This window comes from Rhinatrema bivittatum, chromosome 1 (assembly GCF_901001135.1).
Source record: "Rhinatrema bivittatum chromosome 1, aRhiBiv1.1, whole genome shotgun sequence".
NCBI lineage: Eukaryota > Metazoa > Chordata > Amphibia > Gymnophiona > Rhinatrematidae > Rhinatrema > Rhinatrema bivittatum.
Genome location: NC_042615.1, coordinates 252,737,347 through 252,752,224, shown reverse-complemented (window position 1 = coordinate 252,752,224; position 14,878 = coordinate 252,737,347). Strand labels below are relative to the sequence as shown.

Genomic DNA, 14,878 nt, shown 5'->3' with positions numbered 1-14,878 from the left:
CTGCTAGAGACTGGGCCTCTGGGGTTTGGAGCTGTCAAGCTTTATGGATTCATACAGATTCTAAAATGCTCCAGCCATAGAGCCCACCTCTTCAGGCAAGGTATACAGGCCTGAATCTGGGGGGAAGCTTCCCTGCGAGTTGCTTGCCTCTCTCAGCAGGGGAGAAGTGGCACCTGAACGGGCAGAGGCCCAGGGCCATCAGTTGGAGGGGGGGCAGGTGGCTCCTGTGCCACATCTGGGTCTGTTGGTGGTGGTGGCTGCTAGCCTCCTCCAGCCGGCACAGCTGCTACTCCAGGAGACGTGGGATTGGGTGCTCTTCCCCCTCCTCCGAGCTATTGATGTTTGTGAACAGATACAAAAGTGTGTGTGTGTTGAATTGTTGGCTGGCATGCACAGGGTTATGAGATGCAGTATCATGCAAACTGTTAGTGCATTCCATTTATGGAAGAGGTAGAGGCAATGGGAGTGATGCCATCTGTGGGACACCCATCTGCTATAGCGGGTTGCAAGGCTATCTATAGGTTCCTAGAGATACATTGCCTTCTTTACAGCATTGTGCCAACCTAGTGATACAAGGTCTAAGAGAGCCTCAGTGGCTGGCAGCTTTGATGCTGTCCCAAGGCAAAGGGTCCTTGTTATGAGGGAGACAGACAGTACCAGGTAAGGGTATTAGGAGTAGGTTCTAATACCCTACAAACTGTGACACCAGGCCAAACTCCAGACTCCCTCTCCCAAACTTATGAAGCATGTCACCACTAGAGAGCGCTCATTCATTATAGCAGGAACCTCCCACTGGAATAAAATGCCCTCCCATCTACGCCAGGAACCCTGCCATAAAAAATTCAAACACAATCTTAAAACCTGGCTTTTCAAACTAGCGTACCCTGACTGACTAACTGACTCCCTTCCAAAGCTGCGGTATGACCGACGGACTGACTCACGCCCAATATATTTATTCTCTCCACCCCCCCACCATGTGGGTATCCTCCTCCCCAACTTATCACTCATAATACTTTTCCCCTCTTGTTAATAACCTGACTGCTTTGATTAACTCCATTGTTAAAACAAAAAAATAAAAAAATAAAAAAAATAAAAATGTATATATGTATATAATTCACGTACTATCTCCTCCTGCCCCTGTTAGCCTATTCCCTGTTAGAATTGTTATTATTGTAAAGCTTGTTGCTATGTTTTGTTACATTGTGAACCGAGGTGATGTTTGCAAACGTGCCTCGGTATATAAAAAACCCTTAAATAATAATAAATAAATAAATAAAAGCAGTGCTTCATGACAGGGCAGGCCATGACGCAGTGATGTGACAAGGAAAATGTTAATTTGCATGCTATTGGCAGTCAGGATCTTGGTGAGTGGTAGGGCAATAGTGGGGGCCTGTGATGGAAGCAGGAAATAGACAGACCATGTTGATATCTCCCTGATGGGTGTTTAGGGAACTAATCAACGGCCCTGCCTGGCACACATCTGATCTACCCACTTCCGCGCTATGCGACGCAGCTCCTGGGCTGCCTTCTTGAGGTCCTCAATCTGTACAGAGAATTAGGAATAAAATGCTCTTAGTTGAATGTTGCTGGCTCTGTGACCTTTTCAATGGTATGTTTACATTTTTTTTTCTAGTTTACCCTTGACCCAATGTTTCCTGGCTCTTCGCTATCCCTTCATATATCAATATATGCTGCTCAGCTTTTGCCCAATCCCCTTCCCCCACCTTTCTATTTCCCACCAGGTACTTACTCCAGAGGAGTAGGAAGCTGCACAAATACATTTGGCTTGCAGGCCCCTCCAGGCCTGACCCTTTCAGATGAGGAAAGGCAGGTTCTCATTCTGGACCCCAGGGACTTCAGCCTGGTGGTAAAATTTGGATTTCTTGCCAGGGAGGGGGTTGTATTTTGGAATGAGCCCACCTTTGAAAAACTGGAATTGTGCTTGCTTGAAAAAGTATGTGCACACTAAAGTTTCTAACTACGTACGACACTAGGTATGGAGTATAGAAAAAACATGGCAGATAAAAAAAGGTTTTGTTCCTGCTAATTATAAAATATATATGAAACATAGAAATGAAGGCAGAAAAGAACTAAAATGGTCCATCCAGTCTGCCCAGCAAGCTACTTATGGTAGAATCTGCCACACCATGCAGGTTACCCCATGTTTCTCTGAAGGGTAGCAACTACTGCTCTCTGCAGTTCACAAAAGTACACAAAAGTAAGTGCAAATACTAGGGGGTGTGGATGCGTGTGTGGATTCATACAGATTCTAAAATGCTATATCAAATACGTGTGGACTTGTATGATATACGCACTTCCTTGGGCTCGCGCGGGATTGTTTGAAAGTTATCCTCTATGTGCTTTGACATCCCTAAAGCTTTCCCCATGCACAGTAGCACGTGTAACTTTCTGGAGGTAGTTTTCATGGGATAATTTACAAAGCAGGCTTTCGCTAGTAAGTTCACTTTGAAAATTGATGCAGCTTACATGTAAAACAGCTCGTAAATTGATGTGGGCTGTTTTAAAATCACCTCCTAATTGGGCAATTTTCAAACTATCTGCACTGGGACATTTTGAAAGCAAAAGTACATGAGTGTTTTAATTTTGAAACTTACTGTGAGTACTAAGTACCCCCAGACATCTGAGCCTATTTTTACTGCGAGCATTTTCAAGGAAAATAACAGATGTAGGGTGGTAAATGAATTCCATGCCACATTGTTTTGCATCCTGTTACTTTAACAACCCCCCCCCCCCCCCGGGAATGCCTCCACTCAATGCAGATAAAAGTACGAGCATTGTGGGACACCAATGCATACTTAGCTTCACCAAGGAATATGGCCTGGTGGAGAGTATTCAAGGACCACCATAGCATCCACAGGCATTACAAGAGGAATTTCTGTGTGAGCGTTAAGTCAGAGGAGGAAAAGCAGCATGCATACATTTGTACTATTTTGCTCTTGCTCGGCTGCCCAAGCTTTTAGCACGCATACGCTGCTGCAACTGGCTTTCAATGGGAAAGATGGACAGCTCCCTTTTGAAAATTAGCTGAAAGTGCCCCCAATCATTGCAAAAATGCATTAGTCAAAATTGCCCCCCTAAAGCAACAAAAACCAAAGCATGTTACTTTGCAGATATTTCTGTTTATTTTCTTATTCATTGATGTGTGTGGCGGATTCTTCACTGTGATCACTATAATAAGACACTGATGGCAAGAGGACCTGCTTCTCTGACTGATGCTCCTTGCGACCTTGCACAGTTTGCTTCACTCTCCATTGCCTCAGGTACAACTTAGAATTTAAGCCCTTTTTGGCAGGGAAGTATATTTATTTATTTATGTGTTCATTTACACGTTTTGTACAAAATATAGAATAAAACAACATTCTATCTAAAACACAGATAAACTAATAGTATAATCCTGTCCCTGACTTGATAATTCGCTTTTTGCTTGGATTTTGAAAGATGAGTAATTAAATCTAAAATCCAAGACCACTATCCTGCCAGCATTGTCTGCCTTCCAAGGATGCACGTTAATAGGTCACATTTGGTCAGGTTCCCCCTCTGGCATCCCCCATGGCAGCTTTTGTATTTAACAGCTTTGATTTCACTCCCTTTTCATGCCTCTGAGCAGAACTGCAGTGCTTGCAATTGCCCTGCACAATGGGCCGATTGTTCTGGACTGTGTGACCTTTATACGTGTTTGATCACTAGAAACATGCGATAAAAGTGTACAAAAGTTACCTTTTCTGCTCTAATTGCTTCATTTCCAATTCATAAAACTTTAAACTCACTGAGTGCACAACTTTAAACTTAAGATCTTAGTCTCCGGGTGTGCGCACTGGCCCAAACAGACATTTCCTTCTCTACACAGAAAGAGCTTTGAATGTCTTGCAGTTGTATGGCTAGTGTGAGGGCTCCAGTAACGCTGCTAACCATCCCCTTCCTTGTAACAGGGCTGTCTGAAAGCCCTGGATCATCAGGGCCTAGGACCAGGGCCCAGCAGCATCTGCTGGTGGCCACAGATTAACCCCACTCACCCGATCCTCAATCATGCCAGTGGGAATCCTCTACCCTTTCCTTGATCTAGTCAGCATCAAAGAGGGGGCCCCCTCAATCTTCTGGGCCCCAAAATAGGTTAAGATGACACTGTTCCTGAACACATTTATATGTAGATTTATACCAGACTTTGCAACTTCTCAGGAATCGCAACAATAAAAGGAATGATATGCAGTCCAAAAAAAAAAAAGGAGCTCCCCTGTATTTGTTGTATTATTGTTCAGGGTGTGTGCTACCAAGCAAAAGACCAGGGCTCCATTCCTGGCTCTAGCTCTTTCTTCTATGTTCATCTAGAGCTGAGTATGCTGTTAAACTGCACTCTCAGGAGTGAATGTTTAGCGGGATCCATGCATTAAAACAGCATGTGCATGCATATATACTATTTTATAAACATTGAGAGTAGGTGCATATTTTCAGTTTCATGCATACGTTCTACTGGTGATAAAAAGTGGCAATCAAGGGATACGGTGCAGAAGTTACGTAAGGACATAAGATTTTCCTTATTGGATCAGACAAAGGTCCATCAAGCCCTGTATCCTGTTTCAGATAGTGGCTATTGACCAATCCAGATCACAGGTCCTTACAGGATCCCAAGGAGTAGATAGATTCCATGCTGTTTATCCCAGAGATAAGCAGTGGATTTACCCAAGTCCACCTTATTAATGGTTTATTGACTTTTCCTCCAGGAACTTGTCCATATCTTTTTTAAACCCAGCTACAATGACAGCTTTTACCACATTTTCTGTCAACAAATTACAGAGCTTAATTATGCACTGAGTAAAAAAATATGTTCTCCTATTTGTTTTAAATATATAACCTAGTAACTTCATTGTATGCTCCCTAGTCTTTGTACTTTATGAAAGAGTAACTTTTTGAATTGTGCTATATTTTTTTTTAGATGCAGTGACCAGAATTGCACATAATTCTCAAGGTGCGGTCACACCATGGAGCAATACAGAGGCATTATGATATTCTCTATTTTATTTTCCATTCCTTTCCTAATAATTCTGAGCATTCTATTTGCTTGTTTGGTTGCTCTTCCCTACATGCATCATTTTGCACTTGCCCACAATAAATATCATCTGCTATCTGATGCCCAGTTTCCCCGTTTTGCAAGGTCCTCTTGCAATTTCTCACAATCCTCTTGCAATTTAACAACTTTGAATAATTTAGTATTACCTGCAAATGTGATCACCTCATTTGTTCCCATTTCCAGGTCATTTATAAATATGTTAAAAAGCAGTGGTCCCTGCACATATCCTTGGGGTACTCCACTATTCACCTTTCTCCATTGAGAAAATTGACCATTTAGCCTGGGTTTGTGGCTGTGGCTGATGCAAATATAGAATTGGGAGATACCACTGCATGCTTCCTGACCAAACTCAATCATCTGTTCCACGCCCATCTTTTTCCCTTCTCTCTCTCTCACCCTACCTCACTCCTTTCCTCTGCTGCTTACCCTTCTCTCCTCCTTTATCAATGTTGCTGGTGTTTTGTTGTATGCAACATGACTAGAGTGGCCTTAGGAGCAGGAGGAAGTACCTCTCAACATGCTGCAACTTCTCCCACCTCATGTGGCTTATTGTTTCTCCTAACTCCGGCCATGCTGCCTACACGGCACTGACAGTACTTAAAAAGATCAGCTGTGATATCAGTAAGGAGAGAGGAAGCCATGCTAGTGGGTAAACGGTGGGTCAAACATTCCGAAGGAGGGATTCATGTGCCCCCCCCCCAGAGCAATGCCTATGTTCTGTTGTGACTGAAAATATCATTTCACCATTATAAATAAGATTATAGCTCCTTGCCTTACAGATTAGAAGAGGAAGAATGCAATATTTTGCTTGACAGTTTGGGAAAATCTCATGTTATAATAATCCTGATAGCCAGAAATTAATGTAAACATCTCATTAGAAAAAAAACCCTCATAATTGCTGCACAATATGAGAGCTTTAAATATTATGCTTTTTCATTTGTTCTTTTCTTACCAGTAGAATGCTGTCCCGCACTTGCTTGTGACACCAGCTGGACCGTACAAGAGCAAATGCTCATTCCCTGGGATAAGTGTAAAATTGGAAATGTTATCTAAAGTTAATAAATGGTGCTTGTTTCACCACAACAGTGAAGATTACAACAAATAGTGTATTAACCTGTGGAAGTGTCTGTGGGAATGACCTGATGTTTTTCTCACAGTGCCATTTGTATAATATGTAAATGGCTGTCTTGGCAATTTGCATATGAAAAAGCGTGAAATCATTTCCCTGATGTATAGCTAAGTTTTGCAGAAAACTACCAGTTTGTGCAATCTTCCATGTAAAACAGAATTTATGCTAATGAGCTGATTTGCATGTTTTCTCAGCTTAAAAAGCCCACATTTCAGTAGTCTGCATAAATCACCAAATGCACACATAAGTGATCACATGGAGATTTCTGCTAGTATTTTATAAACCGTGTGGCAAGAGCTGCACGGTTTATAAAATACCATTTATTTCTGCCCCGAAAGTAGGCGTATATTTCAGTCTGTGCGTATATTTGTGAGGTAGGAAAATGCATATTTTATTTATATAAAAAGATTTATAATCTACCATATATACTATTCAAAACAAGCATAAAAATGTAAAACAATAGAGAATAAAACATCAACATCATGGAAAAAGACCATAAAACCAATTTAACATAGGCATTTGCTCATAAGTAACCATCAAAAGGGGTAACATATAGCATGGCTGAAGGAGTCAGAAAGGAGTTAAAGATATTCTTCTTCAATTTAAATGCTTGTCTGAACAAATGTGACTTTAACTACTTCTGGAAAGACTGCATGCAAGTACTGGCACGCGTGCTTCCCTTCAAAGTGCTCCATAGGATAGGGCCTGCAACTGCGAACACCCTTTCCCGAGTATCAGACAGAGGGCCAGGACATGCAGAAAGAACCTTCAAAAGGCCCCGATCGGCTGACTGCAATATAAAAGTAGGGTTATAAATCCATAGGATAGTGCAAATCCAAGAAGAACTTTTATTGTGCAGCTACTTGTCTATTAAAGTGGCTATCTTATATTTAACATGCCACTAGGCAGGAAGCCATACTTTCTTTAGCTATTTTATATAATAGTGCAAATATGTTATGCCTGTAAAATTTGTAACATCTAGATGTAAAAACCCTGAGTTATTTGCTTTATAAAAAAATGCACATATTACTTTTCTGAAAATACTTCTGTGGAACTTGCAATCTCCAATTCGTTAACACATCCACCTATTCATCCAGACCTCTGTGAAGGGCGGCGGGTGTGGAGCTCTTTGTGCTGCAGCATAGTTGAAGCAGCCTCGAGGGTGAACCCACGAGGCTGACATCGGCAGTTGGTGGACTCACCCTCTAGTGGGACGGCCTGGAACTTTACCTTTACCAGTTGCCTCTCCACCAGTTGAGCCCTATGGTTCTGGCAGCCGGCAGGTGGGTCCTTAGGGCAGTTGGAGATAACTAAAGTCCAAAGGCACACTGAGGTCAGGGCAGGGCAGGCAGCTAGCGAGAGTGACCAGGTCCAGGCAAGAGGTCAAGATTCAAAGAGTCAAGGCAAGGATGGGCGGAGACACTGGAGAAGATGAGTAAGACAAGGTGAGACTGGACGAGGAGGACTGGAGAAGATAAAGCTGGAAGGCAAGACTGGATAAGGCAAGGCTGGAAGACAAGGCACCGCTCAAGGATTCCTGCCACGGCGTGCATATTATGTGTGCACATGCGTGTGTGCATGCCTATGGGGAGGCAGCAGCCTGACTGGGATGGCGGCATCAGTGATGCTTGGCTGAGTTCAGTGACAGCGGGAGGCCACCACAACGGGAGTCCTTGGACAGCATTGGGCAGCGGCAGGGGTGAGTGTGTCAGCTAGCGGGATCATCCCATGAGCAACAGAACCTCCACCAAAGCCCATCTTTTGGGCTTGGGCTTCCTGGGTTATTTCTTGTGGAATTTCAAGATGATTTGGGGGGCTTGCAGATTGGAGGCTGGCTCCCATGAGCTTTTCCAGGAAATAAGATACTGTAACTGGTTTTGGAACTTTTGGGAATCCAAAATCTCTTGGACCTCAAATTCAGTGTCTTCTTCTCTAGCAACTTCGGTGGTCTGGAGGAGCAGTCTGCCCAGCCAAGAAAGAATCACAGATTTCAACAGACAGATGTGGAATGTATCATGAATCTGTAAGGAAGCTGGTAATTTGAGCTTGTAAACCATAGGCCCCAATTATTGGTCAATGGGAAATGGACCCACAAACTGGGGTGTGAACTTCAGAGTGTTATGCTGGTCAGCCGAAGAGGCCGACCAAGCTTACCCCTTCCGGCTTCGGTCCAATGCGCTCCAGACCCCCGGGGGCTACCGCAACATCGAAAGGCCTACCCCTCCGCTCAGGACGCCGTTACAATGGAAGCCCCTCCCCCCAACATCCTCTAGATGCACGTGGCGAAGCCAGCCTTTCTTTTAAAGAAGATCAGCACAGGAAGGCCGGCCTACCACCATTGGTCTCCGCCCCTTCCTGGAGGTATTTAGCCTGCCCTTGTTTGCTAGCTCATCAAGTTAGCAAGGATCATGTTGAATGAAAGTCTCCGGTCTGTGCTACTCTGCTGCTTCCTTGCTGCCGCTGGAAGCTCTTTCTGCCCTTCGGGGTATTCTCTAACCTGGGTACCCGCTCCTCGGGGGCCCTTTGCTTTCTTTCAGGTGCCTTACTGGGATCGGGCACTCGCTCCTCTAGGGCCTGCTCTCCCTGCCTCGGTGCCTGTAACCATCTACTTCTGCCTGGTGGAATCGTCTACCTTACAGCTACCATCTAGTGAGCAATCTAATTCTCAGTCTGTCTCATCTACAGATCTGCTACACTGGGAACCTGCAATCGGACTTCTCTAAACCACCTCTGTGAGACGGGTCTCCTCTGCTGAGGATCCCTGGACTGCTATCTCTGGATTGCCTCACTACTGCCACCTCTGGTAGAACTCATCAGCTGTTTAATAAAAGACAAATCTCTGTGTTTGTGCATCCTGAGTCTAGCCTGGTACTGTGGTTCCTCACAGGGCTCCTCCCTGTGGGCGTGGTCATCTCCACAGTACCCCGAGAATCCACTCAAACACCTCTAAACCATAACACAGAGATGACATCTTCAATTGAAGATTTTTAATTCTGAGTCAGACTAAGCTTCCCAGATGAAGTTGAGGTGCTGGGTGACATTTCTTGTCTGTGTATCTTTTAAAATGCTCTGCCATTTGTTCAAAGAGCTGGTGTGTCTTCTGCCACAGTTCTTGGAGTTTCTATCCCATCAGGTTAGCTGCAGGGTAAGTGTCAGAGATAGGAATAGGCCTGGGTTTACAGGCATGGCCATGGAAGGAGATGCCCAGTAGGGGTGTGCATTCGTATTGAACATAAATGTAAAACGCTACTTATTTTTTTTTTTAACTTAAAAAAGTGATGAGACATAACGATCGGATTTCCAACTTATTCAACATAGCTATGTTGAATAAGTTGGAAATCGCGATTGTTGATCCAAAATAAAAATTTAAACCCCTCACCTTCCTTAATCCCCCCCCAAAGACTTACCACAACTCCCTGGTGATCCAGCGAGGAGTGAGGACGCCATTTCTGAAAGCCTTTCCGAGGAGCACGTGACGTCGGCGCCACGTCGGAGTGATGCGGCGTCATGTGATTCCCCGCGGGTTCGCGCCGGAACGCTCGTTCGGCCCAAAAGGAACTTTTGGCCAGCTTGGGGGGGTCAGGAGGCCCCCCAGGGGTCAGGAGGCCCCCCCAAGCTGGCCATATACTCAACTCATTGAATTCTGTTTATGTCCATATTGACCGCAAATGGGACCCCCTTTGGACATATGGACATATGAACTTAAACCTTTGCTCTGCACATCCCTAATGCCCAGTTATCCTGCCGTTGGTTCACATAGACTTGTAGAAAAGCTTTGAAACTCTGATTCACCCTCTTGGTTCGTCCATTGTTCTGGGGTTGCTAAACTGAGGTGAAATCCAACATGATTCCAAACTTTCTGCATAAACCTGTCCGGTAGTGAGCTGAGAACTGAACTCCTCAGTCAGAGAGGATGTGAAGGGGGAGCCCATGCAGATGGAAGAAATGTTGGACAAAGAGTTTAGCCATTTCAGCTGCAGACGGGAGGCCCGGAAGGGGCATGAAATAAACCATTTTTAGAAAATATATCCACTATCACCCAAAGGGTGATGTTGCCGCCACAAGGGGAAAGGTCAATGACAAAGTAAGTGGCCAAGTAGGTCCAGGGTCCCTTGGGGTCTGGTAGCAGCTGTAACAACCCTCACAATCAGTCATTCTCGCACACTTTTAGTCATGGCACAGGTAAGGCGATATTTTACATGATGTTTCACATTGGTCTTCATCTGAGGCCACCAATAGTATCAGACGATTAATTCCAAGGTCCAGGTGGTGCCTGGGTGCCCTGCTAAATGGGAGTCATGAGCCTACTGAAAAACCTTTTGCTGTAATTTCTTGGATCACCCCTTGATCCCCTTTTAAAAATTGTCAATCCATTGGCAACCCTCCAGTCTTCAGGTACCGTAGATGATGTCATTGATAGTTTACAAATTTCCAATAGCAGGTCCGCAATTTCTTTCTCAGTTCTTTCATCACTCTGTGATGTATACCTTCTGGTCCAGGTGATTTGCTACTCTTTAGTTTGTTATACTCTTATCCTGTCCCAGCTGGTCCTGCCCTCTTGACTCTCCCCTACCTTGCAGGGTCCCACCCACAGTGCTCTCTCCCTCTGTGGGAGTTAAGGTGGAACAGGCATTCAGCCCGTCCTGCACAGGCAAAAAGAGGAGGAAAACAGGGGCATTACATCACAATGTTACTTACACATGTATATGCCAATTTTACGCATCTAACCCTTTGAAAATCAAGCCCTTAGAGCACATACTTTGAGGATACTAATTTGCAAAGGGAAACGTAGATTATTTTCATTTGAAATTATTTCCAAAACTACATGCATTAAATATTCCTGCATAGTTTACAGCAAGGCATGATATTCCAAAACTGCCCCCAAAAGAAGGCATTAGATAAGCATAGAGGATCTTTAGTTGCAAAACATGAAGAAATAGGAGCAGTCATTTTACATAACTGCAGCTGATTTCCAAAATTCAGCTCTGTTTGTCCAGCTACATTGGGTCTTAACCAGATAAATGGTGAGATTTGAAAATCACACTGCACAAACTAGCCTTGAGATAGCTGGATATGTGTTATTAGGCTATAAAGTTACTTGGCTAGCTCAGGGAAGGTGTAAGGGCATTCTGGGGCAGAGCCTGTTATCCAGCTAGTTAGACAGATAAATGCTGATTTTCAGCTTTATTTGGCTTTCATAGCCATATCTAAAATAGATAATTTTAGGATAGTTGAAGAGCAGTCCTCAAATTAGCCAGATAAACTTATCCAGCTAACTTTAATATAGCCAATAATATTCAGTGGCCATGGGTGTGTAGTTGAATATTCCGAGAAAGCTAGCTGGATAGAGAAGCTTTTAAACTAGAACATGGGGGAAAACTGACATTTGCTCAGCAGTGCATGGTTCAGAGAGATGATTCTTTGAAGGATGCCTTTCTCTAAATAGAGGAGTTAGACTAGAGCATCCCGATAGTGAGGTTACAATAAAGGCAAAATAAATTAGCTAACAAATTTGACAGCACAGTCATAATGGGAGATTTCAATTACCCCAGTATTGACTGGGTAAATGTCACATCAGGACATGCAAGAGAGGTGAAGTTTCTAGATGAAATAAATGGCTGTTTCATGGAACAGCTGGTCCAGGATCTGATGAAAGGAGAAGCTGTTTTAGACCAAGTTCTTAGTGGAATGCAGGATTTGGTGTGAGGTTACTGTAGTGGTACCTCTTGGCAACAGTGAACATAACACAATCAAATTTAACTCAATAAATAGAGGGAGGACGTTAAAGAAAATTACTGCTCTAGCATTTAACTTTCAAAAAGGAGATTGATAAAATAAGGAAAATAGAAAAAAAACCCCAAAACTAACAGGTGCAACTGCAAAAGTTAAGAATTTACATCAGGCATAGATATTGTTTAAAAATGCCATCTTAGAAGCCCAGGCCATACTCAGTGTATTAAAAAAGGAAGTAGGAAGGCCAAACTACTGCTGTCATGGTTAAAAGGTTATTTATTTTAATAAAAAAAAAATGGAAAGCGCATTCAGCTGAAGAAAATAGGAAAAAGCATAAGCACTGGCAAGGTAGATGCAAAACATTGATAAGGCAAGCAAAATCAGAATTTAAAAAGAAATTGGCCATAAAGGCAAAAACTCAAAAACTTTTTCAAATACATCTGAAGCAGAAGCCGGTGAGGGAGTGTGTTTAGCCAATGGATGATCGAGGAGTCAAAGAGGCACTTAGGGAAAACAAGATCATAGAGGAAATACAAAACAAATGCTTTGCTTTAGTGTTTACCCAGGAGGATGTTAGGGAGATACTTGTGCTGGAAACAGTATTTAATGCGGTAATGATTCAGAGAAACTGAAGCAAATCATGGTGAACCAAGAAAATGTAATAGAGCATATTGACAAACTAGAGTAGCAAATCTTCTAGACCAGATGGTATATATCCCAGAGTTCTGAAAGAACTGAAAAATGAAATTGCAGATCTATTGCTAGTAATTTGTAACCTATCATTAACATAGTCTATTGTAATTGGAGAATGAAGGGTAGCCAATGTAAGACCAATTTTTAAAAGATAGTTCCAAGGGTGCTTTGGAAAATTATAGACTGGTGACCATGACTTCGGCACATAGAAAGCAGTTTTTGTGCCCATAACTTTTATTTTATGTGTAGAAAATGTGATTTGTTCTGTGCTTTTCTGTGCACTTAGGGGGTAATTTTCAAAGGAGTTACGCATGTAAATGTGACATACTATCGTAGCAATTTTCAAAAGCTATTTACTCGAGTAAAGTGCACTTACTTGAGTAAATCCTATGGACAATTCAATGGCATATATTGTAGCAATTTTGAAAAGCCCACTTACCTTGAGTAAAGTGTATTTACTCGAGCAAAAACCAGTTTTGCTCGAGTAAATGCTTTTTAAAATCAGGCCCTAAGCCTTTTCTAAGCAAACATTTTCTGGATTGCGCACATTTTTAAATTTCATTTACCGATGCGTTTGCAAAGTATTAGCTTAGTATTTTGAGAGTTAAAAAAATTAGCTTGTGCATTAGGAAACTGTGCATTGAATTTAAGAGCACTGATTTAATGCTCAGCTTTTTGCATTGGCCCCAGTATTAGAAGATAACACAGTTAAAGGATCTAGGCATCACTGTGGACAATATTTTAAAATCCTTGGCTCAGTGTGCAGTGGCAGTTAATGAAACAGTGTTGGGAATTATTAGGAATGGAATGGAAAGAGTAAAACAGAGAATATCATCATACCTCTGTATTGCTCCATGGTGAGACTGCAGCAGGAGTACTGTGTATAATTTTGGTCACCGCAGCTCAAAAAAAGTATAACTGAACTGAAAAAGGTACAGAGAAGGTTGAATACAGTAATAAAGGAGATAAAATAATTCCCCTATGAGGAAAAGCAAAAGAGGTTAGTGGTCTTCAGCTTGGAGAAGAAAGCTGAGGGGGATATGATAAATATTAGGGATGTGAATCGTTTTTCTGATGATTGAACATATCGGAAGATATTTTCAAACTCGTCAGAATTCGGGGGGCCCACAAACACGATAGGAAAACCCCCCTCGAAATTTTTTGTGGGGTTCTCTTATCGTTTTAGGGGGGTGGGGGCGGGAAGAAAGGGCACTTAAAAATAACCCCCAAACCCACCCCAACCCTTTAAATTTAATTCTTTCTAATCCCCCGCCCTCCTGACCCCCCCAAAACTTTTTTAAAGTACCTGGTGGTCCAGCGGGGGTCCCGGGAGTGATCTCCCGCTCTTGGGCCGTCGGCTGCCACTAATCAAAATGGCACCGATGGCCCTTTGCTCTTACCATGTAACAGGGTATCCGTGCCACTGGCCGGCCCCTGTCACACATGGTAGGAGCACTGGATGGCCCGCACCATTTTTAAAGATTGCGCTGGCCAGAGTTAGGGGGGAAACCATTCATGCTCACACTTTCTAAAATTGAAAGTATATACCTAAATGTGCGCATGTACGCCACACAAGCATTTGCAAGTACCTGCTAATTTTCAAAGTGAATGTACACACAGAAATCCATTTTGAACATATTGGCTGAGCTCCCTACTTCATGGGATCTTCTGGGTACATATAACCCCAGACAGGCCATTGCGGGAGACAGGATGCTGGGCTTGATGGGCCTTAGTCTGACCTAGCAGGGCACTTTTTATGTTCTTAAAACTGAGCTCTATGCATGTAGCTGTGGTCTGAAAAAGTATCCTTAGAAAAAGGAGGTATAAATCCCTGGGGCTCTTTACATATTTACATAATACATTGTTCTAAGCGTATTTCAATTGAAACACACAATAGTAAGAGAAACATAAAAGAATACATAACTCAATAACAAACAAAGCCACACGTATGCAGGTTGTTTTTTTCACTAACCGGTTATATATTCGTTGCTATTTTCTTCATTTTGTTAATAGGAAGTGAAGGTGTGAGGGGGATAGGTGAGGAATGTATGGGGCATTTGACTTTGTGATTTTTATAATGGATTGAATTTAATTTTCTAGAAATTGAATGGTGGCTTGGGGGAATGCATAAGGGAATATCAACATCAAAGGCCAGTGCAAAAAGAAATACACACTTTCTAAAAATTAAAAAAAAATCATACACTTCTGATAGGCAGAGGAAGAGAATTCCATAAAAC

The 14,878-nt window shown here is 42.8% G+C and overlaps 1 protein-coding gene across 4 annotated transcripts in view; it reads right to left on the bottom strand.

Annotated features, from left to right (window-relative positions):
* The window catches only part of CHL1 (cell adhesion molecule L1 like), a 244,933-nt gene that overhangs the window by 195,181 nt on the left and 34,874 nt on the right, over positions 1-14,878 (bottom strand). The window contains exon 2 of one of the 4 annotated variants that reach the window (XM_029593458.1): positions 6,039-6,105. The exons of the other annotated variants lie outside the window; for them this stretch is intronic. The gene's annotated coding sequence lies outside the window, so the exon portion shown is untranslated. The remainder of the gene's footprint in view (positions 1-6,038; positions 6,106-14,878) is intronic. 4 annotated transcript variants of the gene reach the window in all.